The sequence below is a fragment of the Lissotriton helveticus genome, chromosome 2_1, assembly GCF_964261635.1.
Source record: "Lissotriton helveticus chromosome 2_1, aLisHel1.1, whole genome shotgun sequence".
Lineage (NCBI taxonomy): Eukaryota > Metazoa > Chordata > Amphibia > Caudata > Salamandridae > Lissotriton > Lissotriton helveticus.
This window is the reverse complement of record NC_136059.1, coordinates 341349798-341369078: the sequence shown is the minus strand read 5'-3', so window position 1 is coordinate 341369078 and position 19281 is coordinate 341349798. Positions and strand designations below refer to the sequence as shown.

General features: G+C 40.4%; 1 long non-coding RNA gene across 1 annotated transcript in view; it reads right to left on the bottom strand.

Annotated features, from left to right (window-relative positions):
- LOC144819346 (uncharacterized) overlaps positions 1 to 15472 on the bottom strand; it is a 153475-nt gene extending 138003 nt beyond the window's left edge. The window contains exon 1 of the long non-coding RNA XR_013607303.1: positions 15181 to 15472. This is a non-coding gene — a long non-coding RNA (uncharacterized LOC144819346). The remainder of the gene's footprint in view (positions 1 to 15180) is intronic.
- Positions 15473 to 19281: the final 3809 nt, after the last annotated feature.

The window sequence follows — 19281 nt, the reverse complement described above, 5'->3', positions numbered from 1 at the left end:
GGTGTTGGGAAATCGTGTCCCGGGATAAGAGATACCAGACCTCCTTCATTCTAAACTAAGGTATGGAGCTGATTAGACCCTAACAGAAATCTTGGATAGATTCTTGGCAAAGAAAACTAAACCTATGCTACCCCACTCTTACTTCTTCCTTCGTACTAGACTTAGGTTAGGTACATTGGGGTAGGCGTATTTTAGAAGCACCAGTTGAGTATTTTTAGTCATTGTTATTTATGTATGTACTATTATATGGCTTAGAAACCATACAATGCCTTTTTTTTTTTTTTATTGATTCAGTTCAAAGCCATGCATAGAAAAACAAACATATTTAGGGACCGTATCATATCACAATCAGCATATCAATATATCTACTTTATAGTTTACATATTCAACGTGAATAAACATATAAGCAGTAGAAATGATTTTAACATCAGATAAATACAATCTGAACAGCAGCTTATTGCATTTAATGGCAGAATAATGGTCACTAGTGGTCCAAATAGTCTATCAGCGTCTGCCATATTTTGTACCCTCTGCGTTTTTTTATAACTGATTTAATGCGATATAAATTAAATTCTAAATGAAAAATATTATAAAACTTTGCTCGCCACATTTCATATGTAGGTGCTTCAGGTTTTAGCCACATTGAAGATATACAGAGGCGGGCTACAGCCATAGCCATGAATATAATATATCTATTTTCTTGATATCCTGAGAACAATTCATTATCATTTGATAGACCAAAAATAATCATCTCTCTGGAGATTTTTACATCGCATTTCGTAATATGTCCTAACAAAATTTCTACGGATACAAAAAACGGTTTTAATATAGGGCAGTCTGAAAAAATATGTATAATATCTGCCAAATCACCTTGACATCTATAACATTTCCCATTATTTGTATTGCCCCATTTTAGCATTTTCAGTGGTGTATGATAAAGATTAAATAAAGTTTTATAATGCTGAGAATATAAATTGGCAGATAAAATAATTTTATCGGCCATATATATTGATTCTTTAAAAGGTACTACAGATATGCCTAACCTCGTACACCATTTTGATTCCTGCTGTTCTATATCGTCCTGCTGTAAATTTAACAGATATTTGTATATAATCCCTATACGTGTTGGTCTTTTAAGTATTTCCATGAATTCATTATAAGAAAGTGGTACAATATTTGGATGTTTAAAAATAAAATTCCGTATAGGTAAATACTTAAAGAATTCACGTTGAGAAAGACTATATTCGTCTTTTAGCTCCTGAAATGAAGCTAATATACCATTTTTGATCATGTCACCTACGGTTGTTATGCCTTTTTCCCGCCATATATCCATAATACGATCCCTGAATATTAGTGGAAGCAGTTCCATAGAATTACAAGGAGTATAAATATTAATACATCCCAGTGAGATAAGCTTCCGTATAGATCGCCATCCTTTAAAGGCGGACATTATAAGTTTAAATCTAGTTCTCTTATAGTGACTAGGTTCTAAAAAACGGAGCAGCATTTGCCGAGATTGTGGGCCAAGTAAAAGGGAAAAAATATCAGGGCTTTCAAATGTAGGTGGAGTTCCACCTATTGAAAAATATTTAATATTTTGGATAAGACATGCTAAATAATATAGTGCAAAATTCGGAACTCCCCAACCCCCACTTAGGATTGGTAGTGTCATATATTTAGATGCTCTTCGCGAAGTTTTCCCCCCCCATAGGAATCGATCGTTTATAGATTGCAGTTTCCTCAATTGTAATGTGGATATCTCCAATGGTACTGCTCGAAAAAAGTATAAGACTTTCGGTAAAATAGTCATTTTTAAGACATTACGTCTCCCTACCAGTGATAAATGTAGACATTCAATTTTCTCTAGTTGACTTTTAACTGTTAATAGTATATCTGACCAATTTGCCATGACTAACTGTTGAGGTAGTAGTCTAATTTTAATGCCTAAATATTTGGCCTCTAAAGTGACCCTACTATCATTAGTACATAATCCTGCTGAACATATGATCTGAGTTTTCTGAATGTTGAGTTTGTATCCTGACACATTGCCAAATTCACGAGTCAAATTTTCTATTTCAATTAATGCAGATTCCGGGTCCGAGGTTATTACTGCGATATCATCAGCGTAAGCTAGCACCCGTATGTTACCACCAGGCAAGACCATAGATTGTATATATTGGGATGACGTTAATGCCTTTAGCAATGGTTCTATATAAATGGCAAATAGAAGAGGTGAGCAGGGGCACCCCTGCCGTGTGCCCCGCGTAATATTGACTGCTTTTGACTCTTGTCCCGAAATACAGATCTTAGCCCTAGGATGTCGATACATAATTTGTAGAGCAAATATAAATCGTGGTCCAAATCCCATTTTCCCCAAAATTGCCCAAAAAAATGCCCATGAAACACGATCAAACGCTTTCTCTGCGTCTAAAAATACCAGCCCAACATCCAAATGTTTTGTGGTAGCATAATCTAATGTTGCAATAACCCGGTGTATATGATTAATCGTACCACGGTCTGGGAGAAAGCCATGCTGTTGTTCAGAGACTAAAATTGATACGATTTTGTTCAATCGGTTGGCAAGGATTTTAGAATAAACTTTCGCATCAGCGTTTATGAGGGAAATAGGGCGATATGACCCAGGTAGATGCGAAGGTTTATCTTTTTTACGAAATATAACTATACTTGCATCTTCCCATGATGGAGGTGGACAACCATTTTGGGCTTCCAAGAACGTTGCGAGCATATCATTCTTAATTATGGGAAATAGTATTTGATAAATTTCTAACGGAAGTTTGTCAGGGCCACAAGCCTTCCCCAGGGCCAGTTCTTTCAGAGAGGCCTCAAGTTCTTCAATTGTGATTGGTAGCTCTAGTTCCTCTTGTTGTGCCAGATCTAATTGGGGCAGTTCCAGTTTATCTATATATTGATCAAGTAGATCACGTGAAAAGTCTTCTTGGGTATAAAGATTTGTATAATACTCATAGAAAACCTGCAAAATCCCCTCTAATGACTCAATCAGAGTGCCCTGATTATTTTCTATAGAGGTTATACGCTGTATAGTCTGTCTCCCACGCATTCTTTGAGCTAGACATCTGCCCACGTGTTCCCCATATTCATATCTCTCAGCACAAAAGGTCTTATATTGCTGTGCAATATCCTGACTCCAGACCCCATTTATCTTGGCTTTACACTTCGCAACTTCATCTTGTGAGGTCTCGCTATCTCGATGGAGCCGGATATCACGCATTAGGTCCTGTTCTGCATTTATTAAATCTTGTATTAATTGTGCCATTGTATTTTTCCTTTTCTGTTGTCAACTCCAGCTATAACTACAGGTTTCGCCTCGTAATCCTGCCTTGAAGCAGTCCCATACCATTGCATAAGATGTAGAGCCTCTGTTAAAATCGAAAAATTGCTGAGCCCAATCTATTACTTGCTTCACATATACTTCATCTAACAAAAGTTTCTTATTAAAAGTAAAGGATCTTGGTATTCGTTGGGTATTAGATATAGGTATATCTATAAAAATTGGGGCGTGATCTGATGTAATACGTGGTTTAACTGACATACGCGACCCTTGTGCCATATGTCTAGGTATGAAGATATAATCTATTCACACATATTTCTTATGTGGCGATGAAAAAAAAGTAAAACCAGGATCTTTCAGATTCGCCATGGGCCACCCATCGATCAGCCCATGTTGATATAAGAGTTGATGTAATGCTTTGAATACCTTGGGCTTCCTGCCTTGATAACTAGTGAATTTTGAATTCCAAGTATTCAATTCCCCATGGATATTGAAGTCCCCCACTAAAATTAATGGGGTACTCCAAAGAGCTAATTCTACATTCAAATATTCTATTACTGCAGTATCATCAATGTTAGATCCATATACTGTACAGATTGTAGTAATAACATTACCTATAACACATTCCGCAATTGCCCAGCGTCCAAAGCTGTCTACTTTAATTTTCCCAGTTGCAGTTACAGACCGTTGTCCAAAATAGCCACATCTCGATTCATAGTAGATAATTGTGAGGCAGCCAACACTATAAACCCAAGATCATTCAATACTTGTCTCTTTGCCCACGGTATATGCGTTTCTTGAATGCATATTATATCCGGTTGTATCAGACGGATTTCATGCATCACACGCCTACGCTTATGCACATTATTAAGACCAAATACATTAAATGTGCAGATTCGAAGATTACACCATAGCAACTAAATAGATACATTGCAAAAATTACATTATACCATTGTACCATTAAATCAGAGAAAAGAAAACAGTTTATTTCAACACTATATTTTATGGCCTTGACTGAATTTTTCCCCTTTTTCCCCCCAGCATAACCCCCGTGTCTATCCCACCCAAACCCCATCTCACCATCCCCCCCCAGTGACCCACCCCCAACATTAAGGCAAAGGGGCCTATTGCCTCGGTGATGTATGTGAGAGCACCACAGATGTTCGGGCGTAACCAGAAGTCCAAAACAATAGAAAAGCATGAGTTATACCATACAGAACATCTAATATCTAGAACTCAAATCTTACTCCTCATGCTAGTGTATTCAAATACGCTTTTGCTAGAGCTTCAGCGGTAAAGAATCTATTTTTCCCCTTGTATACAATCTTTAATGTGGATGGTTGAAGCAAAAAGGCTTGGGCGCCCTTTTTTTGAAATGGATCAATCAGTTGGCGCATTCTCCACCGGTTTTCTACAGTGGAATGGCAGTAGTCGGGGCGCACAAAAAACTCTATACCCTTCCCAGAGCGTTTCTTATCCGGCCTTGCAAGATCATACAGTTTTTGACTTGCCAAAAAGTTATTCAGGGATATCAGAAGAGCTCGAGGATATTGCCGGGTTTGGGTGTTCCGAGTTGTTTGCTTACGAAAAGGAAAGCGGTGAGCCCTTTGGATCTCCTGGGACCATTGCCAGTCTTTGACATCAGGAAAAGCTTCTTCAAAAAGTTCAACCACAAACTGTCGTACATCTTGACCCTCACTTCCTTCTGGCACACCCAGAATTCGTAAGTTATTGCGACGAAGTCTATTCTCCAAATCAACCAGTTTAGAGTTCACATCTTCCTTCTGTCCCTTGAAGTCGTCAAGGCTAGTTTTGACATGTGTTACTTGATCCTCCAATGAGGATATACGCCCTTCCGCCTCTGCCATTCTGTCTGTAAAGTCGTTACATGATTTTACTAAGCGTCGCACCGTATTCTGAAGTTTTTTACAAGCATTATGAGTTTTCAAGTGTTCAACTTTTGCCTCCAGTCGTTGTTCTGAAATGGCTTTCAGAATAATATCTATTGGTATTTGATTAGGGAGGCCGGGACTAGAGGTGGCTTGTTGAATAGAATCTGCTACATCCTGATCCAAATTCTGATCTATTATAGTTGGATCTCCATCAGAGGTTTCCTCACTCCAAGCTCTAACTGTCCGCATATCGGATGTTACAATGACAGATGTTTCCTTGCTTGTATTTTCTACCCCCTCCTCTAGCCCCTCCTCTAAATCCTCTTCCAGGTCGGACCCCTCAGAGTGTTCTGAAAGCGAATAGAATTCACTATCTTTGCTGCTAATGGGGTCACCATCACATTCTACCCCTTCAGCTCGGGAAGAGTCCGGTTCAATATCATCTTCATCTCCTCTCTCATCGTTAATATTAAAAGCAACAATATTTTGTGTTCTAGGCAGTGTGGGAGGTTCAAGTAGTGAATCAAATGTGGGTGAATTAGTTGAGATGGTTACAGGTGAGGCTATTACCTGTTCAAGTACCTCTACCAGGTTTATCTTGAGCATTGGCCAAATGTAAACCGCCCAAATCATCCATAACCATATCCTTTTCACTCTCGGCTCCATCATTCTGAATCTTGGTAGTTGTAGTTGTAGTTGTTGTTTTTACTTTAGAATTAAACATTTGCGGAATATTTGGGGTGCTCATTTGGCTAGTATCAGGGTCGTTATTGCTAGTGTCTTGCTTTGATTTTGCCGCTAAAGCAGCGCGAGTCCCAATCTGATTTTCACCGCCGGGTCTAGTCTTGCCACCACGCGCAGTTTTAGGGGCCATAATGCCAGCGACTCTTTATATTGTACAGTTAAACGAGTAGTTGCCAAAAAAAAAGATGAAAAATATTCACCTATCAACTAGTGAGTCTCTATCTATTATTAAGTCTCTTTAAAGCTCGAACGTCTCTTGAATCCGTTTAAACTTCCAAGCCACCCCTTTTTTTTAAGAGAAGAAAAGAGAAGAAAGGTGGCTTCTCTCCCCTAAATTCAATGTTATTCAAGATCTTACTTGATTTTTAAGGCGTTCTTGCACATAGCAATGTTTTGCTTTTCTTCTCAGTTTTATGGTCGAACCGGCAGCTCACTGGTATCACTCCGTGGTCCCCACAGCTCTTGTTCAGCGCGGTAAGCCGTCCCTCTCTGTCAGCGTTTTGGCTGCTCGGAGTGCCGCTGTTCCTCCACTCCGTCTCCACCTTCACGTCGGCTCAGTCAGCGGGTACCTCCCAGACCGACAAGGCACATGGTCATGACCACTGGGTCAGAGCGTCCCTAAGAGTCAGGCAGTGCAGCGTCAAAAAGGCTGCTAGACCCCCGCAGAGACACCAGTAAAGCGGAGTGAGAGCGTTCCAAGGCTCCAAACAATGCAGCGCCAAGCCCCGCTATTGCAGCTCTCCTCCGCGTCCACTCAGCACAGCGCAGCGTGCGTCTCCAACACCGGCAGCCGGCAGCCGCCCCTCTGTGCTCCAGGGTCAGCGTCTCGCTGTTCAGAGTGTCACCGCTGCTGCTCCGCTCCAGTACAGCGCCGAGCGCCGCCAAGCACCACCGAACCCTCCCGCAAAAAACACCAAGAGGAACGGTAAACTGAAAACATGGTATGGCGATAGCAAAAATCACCGCCAAAAGCTCAGGTAAGGCTTCTAGCTGGAGCGCCCAAACGGAGCTTCTCACAAACACGCCTGACGTGCAGGCGCCATCTTGCCCATAGCGAAACCATACAATGCTTTTACCGTATTATTTCATAATACTATTCTCACTGTATGCCTTATACTTCGCAGCTTGCATTACGATTGTAGGAGTTCATTTTATTTGCATGAGAAAGAAGACTGTTCAATAAATCCTTTTATTGAAAACGCCCGTCTCTCTATTTCTCTGCACCTCTGATGAAACAAAGCATGCACAATTGACTGAGTAAAATATCTATCTATTGTTTCCACAACTCTGAAGATACGTTTATTCTTGGGAAAACAAAATTGTCATGTTTATGCTGTTGTCAGAAACTAATCCCATTTTGTGTATTCGAGAAAGTTTCTAGTGACCTCTAAACTAGCTGGCACTCACAATTAAGTTTAGTATATTCGATAGACACCTAGTCGACCTCAGTCCTACGTCAAATCTATAGGATATATTATTACAATGCGCAGAGCCTATTGGGAATATAGGAACTACACTACAGCTTTAAGTTATACACTATAACTATCATATTTCAAATGTTTGTGTACTTTATAATTCTTGTTGTACAACTGTAGTAATCCCAAACTATAAGTATTGTGTAACATTTGTTTTTTGTTATTATATAAATGTATATTAAATATATATTTTTCATTCATAAAGCTATCATTTACAAATCAGTGTCAGACGGGTTTCCCGCTTGCGTGGATGGACTATCCGGCAACAACTTTGCCTCACTTCAGTTCCTCAACAAATATCAGATTTTATAGCCCACAATCCCTCCACAATCCAAGATGAAAGGTAATTGGCAACTGTCTACACACGCTGAATCTTGCTGAAGGGCACTTTAATTGTCCACACTGTGTTTTTAATCCTCGTCCGTCTATCAAAGCCCGGACCCCCGAAGGAAACTTTCTATACTAAAGATGTTATTGCTGAACTGTAGATTGTTTCCTAAACATGCCACTGAAATCGTCATGTTACTGGAGGAACTAAAACCTGATGCCCTCTTCCTGACAGAAACCTGGCTCAATAATGAGTCCGACCCACCCTCACGGCTACCTTATACAACGGGTGGACTGTAAGAATGGCAGAGGGGGGGGGGCATAGCAATTGTTTTTAAAAGTCAGTTTAATTGTCGCATCACGCAGACCTTCTACCGGGCTGAGAGAGTCTAGCTTTCTCCATTGATTTCTCCCCCACTATCACCTTTTCTGGGTTCCTAATATATGACCCACCTGGGGCCCAAGGAAAATTCCTCAATACCCTCTTGGTAATTGTTGCTAATTTAGGCTGTTCGCCATCCAACTTCACAGTATTAGGGGATCTGCATATACACTGGACAACCCCTCCGATCATACTGCAAAAGAGCTGATCGTGAATCTCTCTGCATTTCAGCTAAAACAGAAAGTACTTGAACCTACCCACATTAAGGGTCACCTACTTGATCCCGTCTTCAGTAATTGCAATGAACTCTCAGTAGGAGCACCTTCCCCACTACCCTGGTCTAATCATTCCCTGATCCCTCTGTCTTGGGAAATCTTCAGCCCTACCTTCTCCTCCAACACAGCTCCTGGCTTGGAAGATAACGTTAAGCTTCCTACGGAACAATGGATTTCGGTTCTGGAAGCCACTAGGCCAGCGAGTGACCCAAACCCCATTTCGGCCAATGACAAATATAACTACTGAATTCAAAGCTCCTTAGATGACGTACTCCCCAGGAGACACACCCACAAAGAATGTAGGTCGAAGAACTCCCCACGGTACTCCCCGAAGTTACGGGAACTCAAACAATTCTGCAAAAGGTTAGAGAGGAAGTGAAGACAGAACTATGCAGAATCCAGCAAATCAAAATATAGGGAGGCAATAAGCACCTATACAGGCGAAATTAAAGATGCCCAAGCTTCCTTCTACGAGGAAAAAAATAATGCAGCCTCTTACTCCCCTAAAGAAATCTTCCGGATTGCCAAAACCCTCTCAAAACTGCCCCAGAAACAACCAATCATGGACAATGCTGCCCATGCCCGCTGTAACAACCTGACTGAGTTGTTCCACCAGAAAATACAAAACAAATCGATCTAGGAAGCTGCCTAGAGGAGGTAGCCAAATGGATGAAACTCTCTTGCCTAAAACTGAATGGAGACAAGACCGAGTTTATGCTCCTCTGTAACTCTCCTTCTTTCAATCCGGAGCTACTTTGGCCTAAATGCCTTGGCCCTGCTCCAGATCCTAAAGTCCAGATCAAAAGCCTTGGCATTTGGCTGGACCGCTCCCTTAGCTTCAACTACCAGGCAGCAAAACTATCGGCCACTTCCTATGGCCTGCTGAGGATGCTACGCAAAATACTTCCTCTTCTCCCATTTCAGGCAAAAAGAATTATGGTCCAGGCTCTCATTCTATCCTGCTTGGACTGTGGGAACACCCTTTATTTAGGGGCCCTTCAGTCCACTACACACAAGCTCCAGATCATTCAAAACTGCGCAGCATGCTTGATCCTCCAGACCCCTTTCCGGCAATCCGCAAAACCGGCACTGAGGAGCCCTCACTGGTTGCCTGTTAGGGAGTGAATTTAATTTAAAACCATTTGCATTGCTCACAAGGCCTTTTGGAGGAATGGCCCAGCAATCAGCGATCTATTATTATTCCTTACCAACCTAGCAGAAACCTCCCCTCTGTGTCCTCTTCCCTCGCCCTACTCCCAAGAATAAGGAGAGCTAGTTGTGAATGGCGCCCCTTTTCCTATAACTCCGCCAAGCTATGGAACGCTCTTCCCCCACACATACGGGTGGACCCTAATCTGCTGCCCTTTCATAAACTCCTAAAAACACTGCTCTTTAACAATTTCACTTAATTACTGGACCTTCTCTGTCTGTCCACATTCGTCTGCTTTACTGGGATGCCTTAGGGTAACTATCGCGCTATCTAAATGGTTTTTTCAATTCCTTTCATTTCACAAGCCTCCTTAAACCTTATTTTTGACCATCCGCTTATAAGTGCTAATACCAAATTCTGCGTTTCTTCTTCAATTTCACCTGCAGCTTTATTGATGTTGCTCACCCTTTCTGTTTCATTCTATACACCTTAGTTGAAAGACCTTGACTTCCAGAATTCTTGCAATTCTTTTATTATATCTTTAATTTAAAGAGTACAATAAAAAACAAACACAAATACAGCAATTATGTGAGAAAGTCATCATTATGGCCACATCTTTGGGAAAATGGTAATGCTTAAGGTCACTAATAATAAGATGATTCGTTAGTGATTCTCAGTATAACAGTAGACTATATTGCCCCTTAAAGGAAATTAACATTAACTAAACAGGAATGAAGACAAAACAATAGTGAACGTGTAGAAGTAGGTAGTCAAATTTAAACTTGAAGGAAAAAAAAGTTGTAATGCAAACTCAGAATGCAAATGAAAGTATTCAAACAGATAGTGCTCCAAAATCATTTCAAGCGCATTCATCCTTACCAGAGAGTTTCTACATCAAAACATAGATTTCTTAAACTCACTAGTTTATAGATTCCCATGAGAGGTATGAGTAAGGGTGCAGATTGAAGGCTCTGGGTGACTCTCCTCCAATTTCCATTTCATGCTGTCCGGCCTTGGACATAAAGGAATAGACTTTTAAGCACACGTCATTCCACTGTTGGTGTATGTTATCATGTATCCTTTGCATTCTAGAAACAGGATGTATCCTGTCCATTGTTCTGGCATGCATTTCTCTTAGATGACTACACCAAACAACCCAGGCTTTGCTCTCAAATTCTCAGCCACTATTAAGTCCAGTTCATTGTCACTAAATGCTTGGTGCTTTTGGTCTTGCTGACAGTATAGTGCTGACAGTTGCATGGGCTGCAGGTCACTTTACAGAAAAACCTCTGGTTTGATGGCTATGAGAGATTCGTAGGAGACATAGCGACTGTTACCGACTACTACTCTATACTTGTGTGCAAGTATGTACCATGGTAACATTTTCATCCTTGTGTCTGGCTGTTTTGTATTATGGTCTCCATCACAGAGTTAGTCTCAGCCTGACAGACTCTCCATCACTCTACGGCAATAGAAAACTACAGAGCTATTCGTGTGATATTTATTGCAGCTGATACATTCTGACTCTATTGAGTCAGATTTCATCAGTTGCGATAATTACAATACCATCACATTTTGGGGAATAAATCAGCTACCAAGATGAATCGCCTACACAGTTCTGTGCCATTTTGTTATGGTCACCAAACCTATATCAAGAGAACTGGAGATGTTATCAGACTCTAGGATATGTATATCAACACCTTAGAGGTCCTGTTCCCCTGACCTATACAAAACTACCTTCAAACACCATAAAAACTGAGCACTGACAGCCAACATGGAACTTTAGTCATTGACATATACTGTGGCCTCAGACTTAGCTGCAGTAAAAGTGGCCTACTTTTTTTGTACAAGGACATACAGTAAGGACCGTCACACTATGCCTTTTCTTGTCAGATTCAAAGAACACAAAATGTACTTGCACGAAAAAGCGTATTATCTCCAGTTACCAGAACCAGAAATTTAAGCTACTCACCACCAGGTGTGAAATTTGGAAGGTCATGATCCAATACCAGTTTTCCAAACTCCATATCAACACATTGATATACTAAAGGCCCTGAAAGATTATACAATGGCTAGGGATGTTAACAAAGATAGCCTGCCTACTTTTTTCTTTGATTAAGACACCTTTAACTAACCCTACTGAATTCCCCCAACCCCTTATTATTCGTCATACAACCATCAGGATGTGAAACCCAGACAGCATTATGGCAGCATAAACCAAGCTAGTACCGACCATATGGGGATCAAGGCTACTCCAAAGTTGATCAAAATACTATCAAGGATTAAATCAGCAGTCCTCCAAGAAGCTACCAATGCCCTGTGATACAGTCTTTCTGTCTCAAGTAACCACCTGGTCCAAGCCAGTTACACCAAAACAACAGAACACAAACTAACTCCACAGACAGATTGACTCAATCACCTATAGGCATAATACCCATGAATGGTATGATTGCACACGTTATACTTCTTATATCCACATACTACTCACCACAGCTCAATTCTCCTATTCACTCCGAAAAGTGTTTGACATCAAACTGAAAGTGGAATACCTGCGTGAGAAGATACAAACTCTGTAAATTCTACTCTCTATTACAGAGGTCTTCAAACTTTTTTGCTCTGAGACCATTAAGCAAAATGTTTTGAAGTTAGGCCCCCCTCCAAAGCTATATGGAAGGATTTGGAAAGGGGGATCATGAGATAATTTTAGGTGTGCTCTCCAGTAGCTTGTACTCCACACTAAACGTGGGGCTTACAAAAAAGCAAAGCAACAACATGCAAGCAAGAACAGAATTGTCCAACACACTTATCCCCATAATAGAGGTGCTGTGGGCCCCAATGCAACTCTACCTGCTGCCCTCATGATGGCAGTAGCCCTGAGAAGCTGGCTAGCTCCTTTTCTTTCACTAATTCCCCACCATGTCTGACCATCACTTCAATCTCAAAACAAGCTCAGTCTCTTTCTGAAAAAAATGAACTACTGCCTGCTGCCCCCCTTTTTGCACCAAAGGTGCCATCTGCCCTAATGTGAGCAAGTAAAATGAACCCTCATGCCCACTTTGTATAGTAAAACATTCATAATTGTGATGCAGTGAACCCCTGGGCAAATGCATCACTACACCTACTTCACTAATGATAGCTACTAACTTGTTGTCGCCTCTGACCTTTGTTAACAACATGGGCTCCCATCTCACCTCATCCTTCTCCCTCTGATCTCTCATCATGCACCCCCATCTCTCTGATGCCCAAATCAAGTTGTCTCCTATGCTTCAATTTTCCCTTCCATTGTTCTGAGGACCAAGGCATCACTGGCACAGCACGTAGGCCCTGGGCCTCTAAAGGAGCTGTAGCACCAATGATACATACAGCCCTACAAAGCTGACTGTCTACTTCGCCAACTGAACAGGGCCATCACTTATAGGCCGGATGCCCAAATAATGCTTTCTGCCGCTTTGTGTAAAAGAACAAAAAAAGAACATTTAGCTCCGGCCCCCTCTGTTATTTGGGCCCTGTTCCATGCTCAGAAATGGTAAAGTGGACCCGAATGCTAACCCCCATGTTCTTTTTCATTGTAAGACTGACATAACTGGGGTCTAGTGACCACTCACAGAACATACAGGCGGGGGAGGGGTACTCCTGTGAAACAGAGAGAGGATCTGAGAACTGTTAAAGAAAAAATATGCCTTATCACCAGGATGCCCACTACCTGAAAGAAATCTAAATATATGCAATTGATTAATCACAAAATATAAAGGCTGCTTTGGAACCACTGTAGGTTTTAGGTAATAGTCACTTGGAGCATTATGGTGATAAATACTTATTTATTTTGAGAGCTCATATATCTGTCTGTAACAAATAATGTTCTTGAATCCAGTATATAAAGTAGGTATGATTTATTGTAGATAAATCCAAGTTAAGTTAACAATAAATTGATCAATAAATGTAATAATAAAAACCCCACCAGGAGCAGTTCTTCTCTCGCTCAGCCTGCTTGCCATCAACTGTCTCTAGTCAGAGCAGTCAGGTACCAAACATTCTACGGTGTCACCAAACATTCTACCAGATGCAGTGGGTAAGCAATGGGGAAATCCAAGCAAGGGAAATGCAAAGCATAAGCAAGATGTAACACATCCCCCTTTCTTAGAAAACAACAAACAAATATAAGAGAATACATTACATTGCATTCTTAAATATAACAGTTGAAATATAATAAGGATTGTATTTTTAAATATAATGACCAAAGGAACACATTACATTGCATTGTTAAATAACAGTTGAAATATAATAAGGATTGTATTTTCAAATATAATGACCTTTCAAATTTAATGACCCCATCCCCTTCTCTAAAAATTTAAACAGATGTTCCTATAATTCACAACTTGGACACAAAGGTCCCTAAACTTAAAAAAAATGAATTGGAGTACACAGCTCACACAACTTCCATATCAATTATAAATACACTATATTATATTACATAATATAACAAAATCCACTAGAATGGAAAATTATGGATGATACGCATAACTTAATAAAATCCATTAGAATGGAAAATATGGATTTGATACATAAAAACATCCACAGGAATGAAAATGGATGGGTTACATAAATAAATACATTTGTAAATAGAGCAATCAAAGGCTCCTTTAAACTTAACAAACTGAACGCCTCTAAAACCTTAGAGCACTTGCGTGGTTCATATAAGCCAAATAGAGTAACCTGCGGCTCTTTATAACATAAAACAATTGAACCCCTCAGAGTCCATTTTCAGAAAATTGAGCAACTGCGGCTCTTCTCAGCACTAAACAATTGAACCCCTCAGAGTCCAAATCCAGAAAATTGAGCAACCTACGGCTCTTCATAAACATAAAACTAGAAACGGAGCGCCTCAAAATGAGCATCGAAGTGGCTTCCAGAAAGTACAGAAAATTGAGCAACTTACGGCTCTTCATAAACTTAAAACTAGAAAATGGTGCGCCTCAAAATGAGTACCGAAGTAGCTCCCAGAAAGTATATATCTAATGTGGAGCGCCTCAAATATGAGCATCGAAATGACTCCAGCTAAATACACTTCCAATAAGTCCAAACAGCTGAACAATTAAACTTCAGGAAAACATTTTTTTTGAATTGAACACCTCAAAAACAATTGAGCACACTTGTGGTTCAAATCAGCATATCAGTATCAAACATATAATGAGCACCCCAACTAAAGTTGAGCACACAAGTGGCTCAAAGCAATAAAAGTAAACCAACATGAGTATAAACTCCACACTACAGTCATTGTTCAATTAGCCAAAATAATAAGGTACACTACGACATCACGGGTGTAACCCAATGTAAGCAAATCATTCAATAACACAAAAAGATCCATGAAATGCCTTTTAACAACCAAAATAAAGAGTGACAAACACCGCTCAGGCGTAAGCTACGCCACAAAATTAAAATATGCCACCCATTGAATACCGTACCCAAGGTACCCAAACTAAAGGACTTTTAAAATTGAACTAATTCCAAAATACAGCAAACAAATTACACCACAAAAAAAAACACGTTGCCTTATAAAACTTTGAAGACTAATATTCCTGCAAAGAAAAACAAGTTAATGTTACGCCGGTGAGCGAACTCTCTCACCCGAAAAGTGCAGAATTCATCCAACGCTGATCGACAAGAGTTCTTTTCTAATATCCACGTAGATTATCACAACAGTCACTTGCTGAAGTTCAGTCACTTGTGTGAAGAAGAACGATGTAAAAGTTGCACGTAGACAAATGACATCATCTAAGTGCCAGGATGCGAAGTTGTTCATGAAAAACCGGTGAGAATAAATTTCCTGGACTCTGTAATATTTCCCAGATAACGCTACATACACTGCACTAGATGAAAAGATCCGTAAGAGTGTCACGGAAACGTGACATGACATACAGTTTCCTGCACAACAAGACAAGTAGATTGTTTGGATTGCCGTGGGAAGAGTAGAGATTCCAGAGCGGCCAGAGCGTCTGACGTATGCTCACACACTTGCGACGCTCTTCACTAACTCCCCATGTGCATTCGACGACGTCATCAGAAGATCACAGATAGCAGTCAGGAAGGATCGCTCTGCTCTAATTAACCAACTGTCACAATGCCAGCGAAGACAGCAGGGCACACACGAGGTGATGATTACGTTTTTTTTTTGGTTTTTTCTTTTAAAATTCGCCTCAAGAGTTGAAAAGTAGAAAGCATCAAAACTGTGCCAGAAAACTTCGGCTTCAAAACACCATAACAGTCGCATTTCCGATGTTCTCGCAGTCACCGCACTCAGTGCTTTGTTCAATAATATCAGAATTTCTCCTCTAGTGGCCATGGCAAAATTAAATGTCATTTTCCAATTTCTCACACACTTGAAGCGTCGAATATTAATGAATGTTGCACAGCTGATGATAGAAGCATGTCTCTCTCCAAATATGACAGACATCATCATAAGCAAATAGTTAGCAGTTAAAACAGGTCTTCTTAAATTCAAAAGTAAACAGTGGGAGACTCTCTCCTTAAAACACAGAAGCCATAACGTAGTAGTTCACTCCAAGTTCTCTTCAGATTCAGATTAAATCATGCAGTTATAATTCCTTCAGTTTCAAGCCAAATCACGCAGTCAGAACTCAAACACCCTGAGATAGTAGGCTGTCCAGATGACTGGGGACACTGGTGGGGCTAACCAGGGCGTTTCTGTAAATTTACCTTTTTTGTTCCGGTTTATGTAGTTCCTTATTTGTAGTAGTAATTCTTTAAAACAGTCTTCTTTTCACGCATAGGTTCTGTTCTGTACCTCGTCGCCAATTTGTAACAAATAATGTTCTTGAATCCAGTATATAAAGTAGGTATGATTTATTGTACATAAATCCAAGTTAAGTTAACAATAAATTGATCAATAAATGTAATAATAAAAACCCCACCAGGAGCAGTTCTTCTCTCGCTCAGCCTGCTTGCCATCAACTGTCTCTAGTCAGAGCAGTCAGGTACCAAACATTCTACGGTGTCACCAAACATTCTACCAGATGCAGTGGGTAAGCAATGGGGAAATCCAAGCAAGGGAAATGCAAAGCATAAGCAAGATGTAACACTGTCCATTAAAAAGAGTGCACCCTTTTAATGGACACATATCAAATATTTACACTAGATACAGTCTGAATGCTCCTCACTAAACTATATATTTGTAGAGCACTTGTTTTATCTTAAACAGTATTTTGCAGCAGCCTATTTTATACTGTGTAATTCTATTTTAAAATAATGATATTCACAGTGCTTTCCGTCACACATTGGGCCCCCGTAGCACTGTAAATAAACAAGCCACTATTCCTCACTGCACCATTAAGGATTTAATTCTGTGACTTTCTGGTCACAACACAAAGAAATTAGCAGTGATCACATTAGCTAACCGAGATTTCAAAAGGTAAAAGACTGTATTTCCCTTTGATTAGTTTAACTTGCACTTATTCTTATTTTGAGATGTATGCGTGTTTTTAATATGCAGTTACCTGAAGGTGAAAAAAATATGCAGATTTTTTTCTTTTTTTGATATGTCTTAACCCCAGTCTCCACACTCCCTGAACCTGCCTCATGCCACTCAGTACTATGGTCCTCACACCTTCTTATGGACTTTAAATGCTGCATGTAAATAAAGATAACCCGGAAAGGAGCCTTTCCCACTTCCATGGTACTTTAATCTACATGTAATTGCAGACCCGTTTGCACCCCACCCCCGGGGAACTCATCGACAGCAACCCAGGCGGGGGCGCTACCCACAGTTTGAAGACCGCTGCTCTATGTCCTTCTCCCACTGGAACTTTCTTCCCTAAGACTCCTCTCCTAGGTCCCTCAGCCCCTGCTGTTGGAACTCACACATTCTCCACACCTGAGCACTCTGTTATCATAGATCTCACAAAGCATGGATGCCCTAAACATAGCGATCAGTCTGCCCAAAGTATCCTCAGAAAAATCAATGCCTCTCATCACAGTAGCCCATTGTCTACAGGTCAAACAAAAATTATACTCCTAAATTGTGGGGCATATTTACACAGAATTAGCATAGGGCAGTGCTGCAAATTATAATGTGGCACTGCCTGATGCCACTTTGAAAGGGCAGGAATATACTGTATTTTCAAGATAGGGTGCATTCCTGCCCTTCTGCCTGTGTCGGCACACAACCTACAGCTGAGCACCATGGTGCTAGGGTATCTGTGTTGTTGGCAGGATTGTTTTGTGCAGGAAGGGACACCTTCCTACACAAAAACAATAACAAGCTGCGTTTTCCTCGTTCCAGGTGGGCTACAGAATGCAGCACATGTAGAAAGAGGAAACAACAAGAAGTTCTCCTCGATGCGCCTGCTCTAGGGAGGCGCAAGATTTGGCGCTGACCCAGGTTTATGAGATATTGTAAATCTGTGGCAGCCTCAAAGTCCATGGGTGTTGCATGGGAACATCCATAGCAACATCCATGGACCCACATTAAGGCAAGGCAGTGACTTGTGCTGCTTTGCCTTATTCCATATCTACAAGGCCATGAAAAGCCATGCAGGGTGGCTTCACGTAGCCTTGTAGATATCGCTAAGTCCTGTGTGCTATGGGAAAGTCACAAAAAGTGACGCTCCAGAGGGCGCATCAGGCTTGTAAATAAGCCCCTGTATGTCTGTGTTCTCTAATGCAACTTGCATTTCTGATTGCATCCAAGACTTTGACCAGGATACTATTGCATTTATGGAAATCTGGATATGCTCATCCTCCATGCGACTGTTATTGCTAGGGGACACAATCATCCTCTGCCTAGGCAGAGCATAAAAACTATTTCTTCCTCAACAAGGAGTCCCTTAAATGAAAGCTTCTGCACCTAATTAACTCCTCATTCCAAACATCTTACACACAACAACTAGCAGGAAAAAGATTTCTTCTTTATAGCACTAATCAACTCACTTTCTCTAATGATCAGATTTTCCTGGGAGATTTCGTTTTCAGAAAGAAATACCACATGCAAATCTGTAACTCTCCACAAATTGGATTGGTCATACCACTTTAAAAATTCTAACTTAACGCAGATAACCTATGCTAAAATGAAGACCAAAATGGTAAAATCTAGAGGTCTCAAACACAGAGAGAACAAAATAAGCTCTAGCAAAGCCAATAGCTTTGGATTTAATGTGCAATTCATGCAAAGATAAACATGTACAAATGTTCCCAGACTATTTGCGTTCTGTCCCTTAGTAACATTGATTCTCTTTTATTGACAAAGCGTTCACAGACGTTTCCATGCAGCACAGCTTGCTTGGGGGATAAACAATATGCACCACTCATAACACATTGTATTTATTTAAATTTATAAACGCAGAAATACTTAAATGAGAGATCTGCATCCACAACCACATAATTAGTAGACCTATATTCCACTTTTGTGGGAAACAGTTTAGCCACTCCTTGTGTACTTCACTTAACATGAATCGCACTGTGCTTCATAAAGCAAGCATTTAATTAGAATCCCGCCTCAAACATCTACAATCTGATATCGCAAACTGTGAAATCGTCATAACAGGCTTAAATTAAAAAAATTATGCATAGTGCATCCCCTGCCTTCTTTCATTTTCTGTGGTGGATGCATTTGTGTAACATCATGTCCTTTTTCTGAGAGTTGCTCACCGCTTAGTTATCTTGTTTCACACACATGTATTATAGACATTAATCTGGTTACATCCCTGTTCCACT